This window comes from Haemorhous mexicanus, chromosome 5 (genome assembly GCF_027477595.1).
Source record: "Haemorhous mexicanus isolate bHaeMex1 chromosome 5, bHaeMex1.pri, whole genome shotgun sequence".
Lineage (NCBI taxonomy): Eukaryota > Metazoa > Chordata > Aves > Passeriformes > Fringillidae > Haemorhous > Haemorhous mexicanus.
The window spans coordinates 26,547,502-26,561,381 of record NC_082345.1 but is presented as its reverse complement, the minus strand read 5'-3'; the positions used below and the strand labels follow the sequence as shown (position 1 = coordinate 26,561,381).

Genomic DNA, 13,880 nt, shown 5'->3' with positions numbered 1-13,880 from the left:
GTTATGTCTGAGCCTGTGTTATCTCTAGGGAGCTGAATATAAAGGAAAGATGTTCTTTGGCAGTATGCCTGAAGAGAGGGAGGGAGGTCCCACGAGCTTACTTCAGGTGATGTGTGTTTCGTTTTCCTTGGCAAATACAAATCTGAACGAGCTGGTCTGTGTACACTTGAAGGGTAGGTGTGTGTGCTGTGTGCATGTGGGTGACAAGGAGCACCCAAGAGCATGAGCAGGTGTCAGCTGAAGCTGGAATTTATACATTTGTCAAGCATCATTAGCAGTGAGCCACCTACTTAAAGATTTCCATGGAAGGAATACGTGGCAACCTCTCAAAGTATTCCACTGTAGCTGCCCCCCCCTTTTCTGCAAATTATTGATAGCACACTCAATTAACCTTGGGGACAGAATACAGAATGGACATTGTCTCTCTCAGTTTCAGTCATTTTTGCTCAGTGACACAGTTTGCATACAAACCACTGAGGAGCGGGAGTTAAATCTCCAAGTAAAAGTGCTGTAATGAAAACAAAAGTGCACATTCCTGACATTTGGGTTCATATTAAGCCTTGTAAGCTTCATTATCTGAAAGCCTAAACGTTGGGCCAAGTCATTGCAGATCATGTCCCATTAAGTAGCGAGTACAATTCTAGTTCAAAAAGTTTAGAGAAAATGTACTCTTAGATTTGTTTGGCTGGCAATGGCAGGCATATTATTGCAATTCCAATTTACCCACTGTGCTTGTATTGGCTTTGTACAGAAGATAAAATGGAATGAGGTGAAAATCCAATTTTTATTAGTAAGTCCACTTCAAGGCACACTTCTTGAGGAAAATGTCTAGCAACTCCTGGAACTTGTGATGCTATTAGGAGAGACTTCACACCGAAGGCCTTTGTAAAACCCATGAGGGTCTTGAGCAGCAGTGGGAACTCAGATGTGCTGAGGATATCATAGCTTAGGTAATCTGGGCAGAGGCACAACACCATCTACAACAGCTACAAGGCAGCTCACAGATCCCCTGAGAACTAGCTTTGGTCCTACCGGCTCACTTAAGCATAAGAGTATGATTGTTTTACCTTGATTTTGTTCTAAGACTGAGAAATGGATGTGTACATATTTAAAGAAGCCAGAGGTTACATACAACATCACATTATGGTCTATGAGGGGAGGAAAATAAGTTATTTCTTCCACAACACAATAAAACATCGTGCACAGTTGTTCCTACAAGACATGCTCCAGAACACACTCTGCTGATATCAGTGCTGTCATCTAAGGATCTTCTCATGAGGAAGAGTTGGGGAGAAAAAAAAATTTTAAAATATCAGGGAATTGATATCTTATTTGTTGAACTCTCTTATATAATCTGTTGGACTACCTATTGTATTACATCTTTTCTCCTTAGCCTTTCACTGTCTTTCCTACCTATATGGCAAATCACTTGAGGCAAATGGCATTTTGCCATTCGGTGCTCCCTAAAAAGAACCAGTGGGTCAGAGCTGTCTGTAGAATCCTACAATAAGTAGATTAAAAGGGATTTGTGGCTCTCACACAGTTCGAGCCCCTGCCCACAGCAGGGTTAATTTTGAAGTCACACAAAATGAGAATGCAACCTCATCTTTCTACAGTGACTACTCTAATGAAAGACAAGTCTCATTCAGGCAATTATATAAATCATACACATGCTTAGATTAAAGACATATGGAAATCATTTAGGTAGAAGACCTGCATTAAATTATTTGAGATTTCCTTTCAATATGCATTTATAAGATAGTACTGACTGCAGTGTTAGACTCCAATTATAAAGCACGTATTATCTAAACGCACACAAGAATGAGGCTATCATTACAATCGCTATTTCCTGATTTCTGAGCGCTGAAGACCCTCATTAGATAGTTTCAAAAATCTGATTATTTGTAGATGGAACTCAGGAAGTAACACAGAAGAGGAAAGAAGGGGAAAATTCCAAACTGGAAAAAACAGTTACCTTACTCGGCACAGTGGAAAACTCTACATCAGCCATGTACCTCATACAGCCTTCAAGAAGGCGTTCCTCTTCTAAATACTTAGAAAGCCTGCAGAAGAAGGTTTTGAGAGCCAGAAATTGTAGGAACTGTGCAGCTCTTGTCCTTCAAGATGCATTTTGATCATGGCAAGACTTTTCTCTCAGGCTGTGCAGTGAGAAATCTGCCAGTGGCAGGAATTACTCGTCACGAGACTTAAACAAGGCCCGTGCTCTGCTACGTGGAGATTTAACCAAGCAAAACAGGGATTAATGTGATTACTTCCATGATGAATGAGATGATTTTTTTTTTCAAATTGAATACACCTAAAAACTTTATCAACACTGCAATTTTGCTTCCATATGAAAAAAAATCAAAAACCCTGTTATGCTCACGGCACTTCTATTTTCTGCTCTGCTTCCTAGCACTTGATTGTATCTACTATATTTGCATTCAGATTTAAGGACTACAATGTTCAGATTCATTACTACTGCATATCTTGCTATATTTGATCATGGTAGGCTGTCTCTTTTGCCTTGACAGATAAGCCTTGTCTTTTAGTTTAGCTTTACAAAAATGATTATTCTTAATATAGTGATCATCTTTTTAAAAGAAGCTAATCCTCAACTATCCACAAGGCATTTACTGAATTTTGGAATACTGTTTTCTTGTTTGCTCTGTCTGATGGTGGTTGGACTTTGCTCATCTCTACAGCTTAGAAAGGAAAGCGGTGGATGCTCAGCCCTTCCAAAACTTGAGTCAGTGAAGCATCCAAGATTGCAGAGCAGAAGATGATGCATTCAAAACCACTTCCTAAAAATATCATGCCAGTATTTACATTGAAAAGGAGAATAACATTTCAAAAGAACATTCTGCTCAAAAGCTAAAAACTATTTCAAGCAAAAAAGTTCAACATACAAACAAAACTGTTCAAAACAGCACTAATTCATTAGGAAAATAACCACTGCTCATTCCAAGAGATTCCCGATGCATTTCACCAATCATGAATTATATTCAGACTCACTTTGTGTATCTGGTATCCTGATAGACTCCATCAGGGGTGGGCATGCAGCAGTACTAGACACAGACCACATTGCTGTGTAACTTCTCCCTGGGGTGTTTTAAAGAATTACAGCTGTTCCTTTGCCTTCGCTTGCTAAAACTACCCACACTTTAATAAAGAAACCCTGTTATGAACTCTGGTGTTTTTTCCTGCAGCCTCACTGAAAATAACGCTTCTCTGGGCATGCCTGGTATGGGTTAGCTGAACTGGTAAGCCTGAATGTTAAAATATGATGACTGTGTCCTTTGACCCCAGCTTTACCCTGGAGGACACCTCTAGTTTGGCATCTGCTTTCCCTGACTCTATTTATCCCTTCATCTAACAACGAAATCCGTCCTCCAGTGATTTTCAGCAGAGCACAGCAGGTTAGGAGCAGAAGCAACAACTGCCCAATTAAAATTGAAATGTCAGATATGCAGAAGGCAAACTGTAATCAAACTGACCTGCCTGGGTTATCAGGGCAAGATGCCTTTAGGCTTAGGCAATTAACTGGAGGATAATTGATGACCACAGGCAATCAGCCTACAGATGTGGATCTCATGTGCAAGAAGTGTGCTCGGGCACGTCATTCCGTATTGACTCAGAGAAAAGAGCTTGACTCTGTTTGAGTCAAGTACCTCTTAAAGCACTGAGGGTTTCCTTAGAAATCTCCCCAAAATTACCAGCTGAAATCACAAAGCAGTGGCTACAAGTGTGCTGCCATTCCCAGTGTCTCTGTATGGTGTGCAAGGAATGGTAAATCTGTTAGCTGGTGGTGGAGGTGAAAGGATCCTTCAGTTGAGGGTGGTGCCCTGATGACTTATTACAGTGAGACAAAATAAAAGCTGATGTGGGGAGCTTTAAGGCACTACCAAAGAAAAAGAATTCAAGACAGAGAAAGGAATTTTTTTTTCTGGATTACTGAAACCACTGCTCTGGGAGTAACACTGGGAGAGTTCCTCGTCCAAACAAGCCCTTCATCTTTCCTCCCTTCTACTTCCCACTCTTCCTTTACCCCTCTCTTTAGAAAGGGCTTGCTGAGGCCTGGGTTTTCTTCTGCTATGACTTGGCCTGCATCTCAAGAACTGATGTGTTTATTTGGTTTTCTGTTTTCTTTTTTACATCAAGACAACCACTGCTTATTAAATTGCCAATGAAATTATTACTGAGCTGTTAGAGGTACACCTCCAAGGAGGCATTTTGCATTGGCCACAGCTGCCAGCTACAGTGCCATGAAATCACCTGTGCCTTTTCTTCCCTGAGATTCCATATGGAGCAGTACACCTGGAGAAAACCACTTGGCTATTAAACACTGCTTGTTTTTGGCAATGAAGATATAATTTCTAGGAGTACAGAACCTCCAATGTCAACAGTGTCTGAAAGTCAGTTGAAGCTTTTCTGTAAAAGAACTAATTAATAATAAAGCTCAGGATGCTTGAACAACTGACCCTCAAAAGCCCTGGAGATTTAAGAAAGTATTTTAAAACCCATTTCACAGTTGCAGTTATTAGTGAATGATTAATTTCTACAGACATCATCTTGTGCTTGCTTCAACCTTGTTTGCTCCAGTGACTTCAACTGTCGAGGGAAACAGTCAGAACAACGTTGAAAACTAGTTAGAAAATAAAATTAAATTAATTAGTATGTACTATGGAGGTACTAGTCATGTCTGTGTACCTTCAGCTGACCTGAGCTTTGAACTTAAAATACAGATTCAATGGTTTTGCTATGTATGAGAAGCACAGCATACATTAAGTATTACAGCATTTACTGTATGGGCACATAATGAATTTCCTGAGATGTTACACATAAATCTATGAATTAATTTACTAAGTAAAATTATTCTTAAATATGGGTTCTTTAAGAAACTTGACACTCTGGGTTTGTTCTTTAATTTGTTTTTATGGCTACAATAATGGAATAATTAATCCAAATTTTTATTCTGCTTAAAGATCACAAAAATCTTGCATAGACAATACGTGAAGATTTTTTCCAAGGTTTTTTTAACTTTACAATACTTTTAATTTAAAAATTTCCCTTTCTAAAACACTCAGAGTTTGATTTACCCCTTTTCGAAGATGCTACAAATAGAGCTTTAGGAGACAGAGAAATCTGAACTGCCCACAGGTAGAATAGTCCTTTCAAAATGTTCGTCACTCCACACCAGGCTTCTCAGTAGACAGCAGAACCTGCACCAGCTTTCAGCAGGAGCAGCTGGCTTCACTTCTGCTGGAAACAGAGTGAAGCAGCTGCTGCTCGCCATGAGGAGACTCCATGAGCAGCAGCGCCAGCCCCACTGAGAGCTGCCTTGCTGTGATGTTGTGGGAAGGGAAAAATATTTTCTCGAAGATCATTTAAAGCTAATCTGGCAACACAAACACTCAGAGGTTTTCATTACTGAATGGGCTTGTTACAGGGAATGGAGAAGAGAGCATTAAACCTTTTAGGCACATGGTACAGGTGTCATTACTTGGGGTACAGCACACAGCAGTATATGCTACGTCAAACCAGTAGGCAAAAGATGCAAGTGCTGCACATGGCCTCTGCTGAAGGTCATAACATGATTATGACACCACTGATGTAATTTTTTTGCAATGTAATATTGCCTGTCATTCATTCCCTTCTACTGAGAATGTAGCAGTACTTGATGGCTTCAAAGAATTAAGATTTGTCTTCTGTCTAAGATGGGAAAGTATTTACCAACGAGACTCAGTTATCTTTGAGAGTTGAGGAAATTGGAAGGTTTTTTTTGTTTTTATAGATTTAATCTCAAAGATCTGTTACACTCTTAGAATTATCAAGAAAGTGCAGTCCAACAGTGTAATGACAATACAGCTTGAAACTTGATAATACCACTTGAAACTGTAAACTAAACTCCCTGACAGAATTAGAAAGCATTTCTTCCATCCCTGAGTGGAGCTGTGCATGCTTGGTTCATAGAGGGTTTGGTCACCTTTCTCAGAATCAATATTTTTGACCACTACTAGAGAAGTGTAGTGGATGTTACAGACAGACAGTCTGATGTGGTACAGCAAGTGCCATGTACAGACGGCGAGGGAGAAGCCTCCAGTGTCCTGGCTTTAGACACTCTACACTAAGCATGAAGAACAATTATCAGAGCCTGATTATGCACAGAGACAATTTCAGAACTTGGTCCATATTCTAAGATAATCCCTCTTTGGATTGCAAGTGCTTCTGACCTAGAAACATGATGTTATTTATGTAACTAGATTTTAAAAATAAAAAAGGAATGTCAGAGTTCCGAGGGTTTAAGTTTGTACTCTGTGAGTTACTGGTGGATTTTTCATGATGAGATAATAAAATAAAACAACTGGGGAACTGGAAAGGAAAGACTAGAGAATGTAAGGTGTACAATGCCTCGAGGGGGAAAAGTGGCATGTTATTAGTACTGTACATTGCTCTGAAAAGATAAAGCAATTTATTAAAAAAGACTGAGTTGGGGAGAGAGAGGAAGGATGGATCTTAGAATTCCAAGAGAGGTAAAAAAGAATTTCATCACATGTTAGCTCATGATGTTCATTTAGGTGTTCAACTAGTTTTCTTTTACCTCATAATATTTTGCAGTACTGACCTCTGATTTTAGTGCCAGCATAATGTGTCCATTCTTAGCAAGCTTATTCCTCAAAGATTAGTCCCTCCTACTTAGATATAATTTAAAAGGTACTTTAGCATGGTTCTCCAATTAGCAGAACATTAAAAAAAATAAAAGGCTACAGGTAGAATTCAGACCATTCCAAACCATTTTTTTTTTTAAATTCTCATCTATCTGAAATCCTTCTAGAATAATAGATAGCAACTATGCTTCAGAGAGAGCATTCTGGGCAAAAGTCAAAAGAAAAGTAAGACACTCTTCCCCTCCACCAGATTAGCCAGTGGGGTAAGTCCAACATCCCTAGGACAGTAGCAATCAAGCATCAGAAGCATTTGAGTACAGTATCAGCCCCCTAGCAGGGCTGTACCATGGGAATTAGTTTGTGTCTTGAACCATGAAATTTATACTACACACATTTGTTAGCTGAGCTGATGTCTCTACCAATTCTACTCACATTTGTGCAAGTCTCTTTCCCTCCCCCCCCTTTAAAAAAGCGATCATTTGAAATCATATTTAAAATCTAATTAGCACTATAAAATGCAGAAACAAGTCAGCCTTGTTTAGTGGTGAGAAGAGTAGGAATCAATTTTCCTAGTCCAGCTCAGTTAAAGATTTGCTGTGCATTCCTGAGCAAGTCCCTTCACCTCTCTGAACTGCAGGACTCATTTAAAAAGTTCAGTGCAGCCATACAAAGAGATATTTCAGTGGAATGGGGTGCCAAACACCATAATTTTGCCTTCTCAGGGCAGCAGGTTTTCTTTGCAGATTGTCAAGTTAGGTTGGTACAGCTTCAGTGCTTCTGTCATCTCAATGTCATCACACTCATGTACGTGGGCCTGATTATAAAGTGATAGAATTCACACTCACCTGTCTTAATGGCTGGGCAAAACACCCTTTAATAGGCAAAAATGTGTGCAGACATTAAGATGAAAGGCTTGTGCAGGAAAGACAGAGTTACTGATGGTAATAGACTTCCTTTCTTGCTGGCCAAATATACAAAGAATGGTGGAAAGCTAAGCTAAAAAGATGCTGAGGACTCCTTCAAGGGAGCAACAAAATGAAGATTTTTGAAAGATATCAAGGGACTTATGCATAACATTTGTGCTGACTGGGATATGGCTGTCAGTCAACCCTGAGCTTTAAATCAAGTGTGTTGCCATCATTATGCTGACCATACATGTGGCACTTTGGGACGTGGCTTAGCAGGGAACATGGCAGTGCTGGGTGAACAGTCAGACTCGATTTCAGGAGGCTTCTCCGACCCTAAGGATTCTATGATTCTATATAGCAATTTGAGGAACTGATAAAAGATAGAATTGCTATATTTTTCTTAGACCAAAACCCGACTCTGGAGATAAGGAAGAAAGGTAGAAGAAATCAGGACCTGATTTAGATTTATAAAAATCCAAGCAAACTAACATGAGCCCCAAAGGCCCAGGCGTATCAACTGTTGGTAGCAATTCTTCCTTACTTGTCAAACCTGTGGTGTTTTGTCAGCCACACTGGGTCGGTTCTTCTAACTGATACCAGAGACTGAACTTGCCAGTGAGTGTATTTTATGGTGTGTGTATATGTATACACACACACACACACACACACACACATATATATATATATATATATATATATATATATATATATATATATATATATATATATATATATATATATATATACATGCATATATACATGTAAAAATTTGTATATATCTATCTATACATACACACATACACACACACATATACATTACAACTCCACTAAGAGGAGAATTTCAAGTGAAAACAAGGGAAGAAACACAGGGAAGAGAATGAAGACAATTTTCACTGTATCAGACAATAAAAATAAACCAAAAGAGACTGCCTACAGCAGCAGTTCCAGAACTGTGGCTTAATAGCAACCTCTTGCCTGCCAGACTTTCAGATATTGCTTGTGGCTAAGGAGAGCTGCTGTCAAGCTGCAAGTTGATTGGGAAGGCAAAGTGTAACATCGTGCAGGGACATCACACCTGCACTGCTGGCTCTTGAATCAGCAAAAGCAGAGGGCATTGCTGTATGCTTGCAAGAGTCAGTGTAATCTTCAGGGGAAAAAAAAAAGGAAATTCCGTGCAACCAGGTAAAGGAAGATGAAGTTTGAAGAGGAAAGTGATGTCTCTTGCTAGAGTAATAGCTGTAACTTACAGAAACCAGACAAGCTTGCAGGCCCACTATACCTCATGCAAACTAAAGTGAGAAGGTGTAGGAGATCAGGACAAACAGCCTACTCGAGCAGCAGAGCCCCCTTTTTCTGAAAGTTGCCTGTTTTGCCCAGGCAGATCCATCAGTCTTAACAATTTTAGGAGATATGTGCAGAAGGGTGTGGTAGAGATGAAAGTAAATCCAAAATCTAGACAGAAAAACTAAGCTAAATTTAGCTGTGTGCATTTCACAGTGCATATCCATCCATCTCCAGGTTATTCTGCTTTCCTGATAAAAAAGGGAATGACAGTGCTTGTTTGTGCCTAATCTCTTCTTTGTGGGATTGTCAAGTTCAAATGCAAGAATGTAATAGAAATAAATGTCACTAAATAGGAAAGCAAAGGGAATTGCTTCACTGCAAGAGCGATGCATTTGTTCACTGAGCCACTGCTAAGGAAACAGTTTTTCTCCCTGTCTTTTCCACAACTCGTTTTGCCATCACATGATAGCCAGAGGTTTTGTCCTGGGAGCATGGGAGCAAGGCTAAAGCATGAGTTTCTCTGTTTTCCACTTTCAAGTGGATGACTGGCACTGCTGGTTTCATCACCTATGGTCTTCCATGCCCAAACATAACTGGAAAGTAACTCTCATCCCAAAGCCCAGTTCCTCCTGCCATGCCCGTTTACTAAAATCTCAATTATCATTAAACCTTTCTTCACTGGACAGTTATAAATGTGACAGGCTCTCGTGCTGCTGCTGAAGGGAGCTTAGATTAATGTTTTTTCCAAGAAAATATTGTACTGAGGACTAATAAATCATGTCTTGGAGACCGATGGCCTTTTGCTCCTACAAGACAAGCATTAAGAACTTTACACACACAGACACACATGAAACACATGCAAGACTTTGCCATACAGCTCTATAGCACTCCAGTCTAAAGATGCGTCTCATAACAATATTGCCTGTTATACTTACAATGCTTCAAAAAGCTTTACAACAACATTAAAAAACAATTGAGGAAAAATTACTCCCGTGTCTGACCCCTTGAGAAACCACCACATTTCACAGAAGACATAAGAGGTCAGAAAAAACAGCTTACTTGAGCAGCAGAGCCCTGGTTTTGAGCAAAAGGATTATCAACAATGCCAAATCTCCAGGTGCCTAAAGCATTTTTCTTTCTAGGCATCTTGCCCCTTTCAGTACGATCACAATGGGTGTCTAGGAGACACAATAGCCTGATCTCTGCTAGAGCAACCTTAAATTTTTCCCAGCCAGGGAAAACTGATTATTTCTTTGCCTTGTGCTTGTGACTAATAAAAAAAAAAAAAAATTCCTATTCATTATTTTCTTTTCTCTGTTCCAATAAATACACTCCTCCTGAGCACAGTCCTGATCCCCCACTGACAAGGAGAAAAACCTGATGCACCTGCAGTGGAGAAGGAAACACACTGAATCTCAAGCCTTGCAGATAAGCCCTCACTTGTTTAACTCTGTAGAAAATGCAATGCTAATTCAGCCAATGCATCTACCCGTAAAACCTCACAGCAAAAGAAGCCAGCCCCCAAGCAGATCTGTACCTTTGTGGCAGGTAGTTACACTCTGGTCTTTCAGGATCTGTGATGGGAAAAAACAGTGGGGGAATGGCACGAGTCTCATAACAACCTGTCTTCAGCACAAATGCTTAGCAAGGACCAAAGTCTGTGGAGCCATTCGGGACACACAAATCTTCAGCCCAGCATCTCAGCCTCTCCCTCATGAAGTGCAGCCAATCAAGCTGATAGAGTGCAAACCACAAACCACACAGGAACTTGCAGTCACAGCAGCTTATTGAGCTGGGTATGGGACTCAGCTTAGTGTGGTTTTACTGTCTTACTGCGAGGGAAACTGCATGAGAGCAGTTCCTCTGAGTGCTACAGCTGTGCTGGGGCACCTCACAACTTGCTCAGTGTTCAGTTATTTAATATATCTGTCTGGAAAGCACTGGCCCCTTCAGATCTTAGTAGTGATCCATCCCCAAGAGCAAGCCATCACAGGTGTCTGAAAATGTACCCTCCTCTCTGCTTTGGGGGGACAGCAGTGGCCACGAGCCATCAGCACGTGGATTTGTGGAGCCCCTCTGGTGCCACACGCCCCTGTGACATGACAGGGTCCGTGGGTGCGTGTGCACAGTGCTCCTGTGAGCTTGGAGTCCGTAAGCAAACGCAGGCGAAGGCAAGGATCATCTTGTGCCTGTGTAGGCACAGCCCGAGAGGGAGTAGATGTGAGAGAGAAACCAGGATGCCACCGGATTCTGCAATAAGTGTGAACCAGGGGGCTGTCTTCAAGCTGTGAGAAAAAGAGCTATAAAAATGTGATTCTTACAAGAACACAGAAGAGGCACATTTGCTGATTTAGTTGTTGCATCAGTTTGGTTGCTACCAAGAGTGTGTTGGGGTGGCCTCTGAATAGCAGTTTCCCTCCCATCTTTTCTCTGCTCTCTGAGCTCCAGTCTCTCCTCCTGGAGGCAGTTTGAGGGCTGCCAGGGGTCAGCGGGGCCCCAGAGAGAGAAGGACCATTGGAGGTTGGAAAAATGATTGCTACTGGAGAGCAGGAATCTGCCTTTGGAAGCGCCAGCCCCTGCCCTGGCTGCCTGGTGCGCTGTCTGCAGTCGTTAACATGAGGCATTTCAGAGGAAATAAAAAGGAGTTGACATCAAGTGAAATTTCCCCCTGCAGCCACCAGTCGAGGACCTCTTAAAATCGTAGCCTAAAAACATCATCTAAATTCTGCTGGGTAGCTGTAAGCCGTGAAAGGGCCATTTGCTGCAGCTGAAATAGATTCATAAATTACTGAGTTCCTGAGCCAGTGAGATCCACATGGCTCTGAGTTCCTGAAGTCACTTTTCTTTCTACCATTTCCTTGGATATGGTTCAGAGCCTGGCCAAATGGTCTGTGCTTTTCTCAGCCTGTTGCTCAAAAGCAGCACAAAAAAAAAAACCAAACAAAACTTTAACACTTAATTACTGTTGACTTTATAGAACAAGCAGCCAGGTTGCTGAGCTTCCATCTGCGTTCTTCAAAAAAGCACAGGTGTTGCAAACTGAAATGGGCAAAAATTTATTGATAATATTGAAATATCTAGTATTGAAAAAAGTATTCTTAATTACATCTTCAAAATGTTCAAAAAGTTACAGACACCAATTAAGGTGTTTTGTAATTGCTATTAAATTACTCTTTTGCCATTTTTAATAGTTTAAGTACTTTCAATATGAATGTTCTGGTTTTCAGCTAAAAACAGCTCTCTAGCTCACAATTTACTTTGATTTGAATAAAAAGGTAAAAACACATTAAACAATAAAAAATGCTTTTGGGCAAAGCACAACTTTCCATTTGGCTTAAGATAAAATATTCTTGGCTCTTCAGCCAAAAATATTTTTTGTTTTTTATTAGAGCTGTCAATCTTAGCAGCAAACTAAAAATCAGTTACATATGCACCATTGTAGCATTAGTCACATGGAGCTGGCTCAAGAGCAGAGGCACAGAATGCAACAATCAAATGCTGATGTCTTTTCTACTAGCACTAAGACTTATACAGTGTTCAGCTTCATTGATATGGCATGATGTGTCTGACATTAACTGACAAAAGCAAAAGGCTGGAAGTTAATGCATGGCTGTATCCAGGCTTCAGCTTTTATAGTCTCACTGGCTTAATTTGAATATTACTTAAATACTTGGCAGATATCTACCAAATTTTGTATTTCAGGGTGGGGTTTTCTGTTTGTTTGTTGGCTTGTTTTTGGTTTGTTTTTTTTTAATTTTCAGAGGAAGATCTTTTAGGCTAATAACTTTTTTTAATTGTGATTCAACCATATTGAAATATTGCCACCAAAACACTGATATTATAACGCTATATCAGTTAGTACGTCCTTTTTACAGCTCTGAAATATTCCTGAGATCCTGAAGTGAGGAGGAGGAGTATGCTGGCATTGTTCATGTTGCTCCTTTTGTATGTGTATAGACCCCCAAGCTGTCACTCTTGAAGTTTTCACCATTTACTAAAAACAAAGAAACAGAAGGAAGTGTGGCACACACATAAAAATGCTAGACCTACAAAAGTCAAACCACCTGTGGGCCCAGCTAAGGAAAACATGGGAACCAAGGTTTTGGTAATGCAAGACTTCATTGCAGGAGGATTAGCTAATCAACTTGTAAAGCAAATAAAATCAGTGTATCCTGCTGTATAACCAATGTCACAGAGCAACTCTAACAGAGAGAGAGGGGGGAGGGAAACATACAAAGGGAAAGAAGAATTTCACGATTGAAGTTTTTTAATAGCTTCCTTGAAACACATGATAAAATCAGATTATCTCAGCAGGAGATAGACAGATAAAAATGGACTCCATTTGAAGTGCAAACAAGAAAAAGACAGGGAGTTGTAAAGCATACAGCACCTTCCTCATAAACATCCCACTTTCTCTCTGCTCCAAGTGTTTGCAACTGTCTCTCCCTGCGAAATCCTAATTAAACCAGTATATTTCCCATTTAAGTAATTTGAAAATGTGTAGTTTGATAAAAAGGTTAATTAGCTCTATTCTTTAGAAATGTGAAAAGGTACCATTTTGATCTTTTGCTTGAAATTTATGCCAATCCTCGCATTAAAAATATCCCTCAATCTGGACTGTGGTAGGTAGCACACAAGAGAAATATGTTCATGAGGGGGACTGTGGGAAGGGGGCTCACATGGAAAACAAAATTTATTTGGAGCTTTAATGTTTTTACTTTTTGTTTTCATAAAGTATATCACACATTGTCTCCCTTCCTGAGGCTGGGTGTTTGTCAGGGCTTGAAATCAAATTGATACATGATGAAAATGGGCCTTCTCTGGTGACTCAGCTGGGAATTGCATAGAAATCTACCCAGCCTTATGCTAACCAATAAAAGGAAGGGATGGGAACAGGAGCATCTCATAAAGCTGTGAAATAACAATTCACAAGCACCATTTAAATCATTTGGAGGCTGCATGCCCTTTTTATGCTACTGCTGGATTGACCAAAATGCATCTCCTATTGAGTATTGAACTG

The 13,880-nt window shown here is 40.2% G+C and overlaps 1 protein-coding gene across 1 annotated transcript in view; it reads right to left on the bottom strand.

Moving 5' to 3' along the window:
• The window catches only part of GRAP2 (GRB2 related adaptor protein 2), a 43,981-nt gene extending 33,425 nt beyond the window's left edge, over positions 1-10,556 (bottom strand). Inside the window, exon 1 of the mRNA XM_059846481.1 lies at positions 10,398-10,556. The gene's annotated coding sequence lies outside the window, so the exon portion shown is untranslated. The remainder of the gene's footprint in view (positions 1-10,397) is intronic.
• Positions 10,557-13,880: the final 3,324 nt, after the last annotated feature.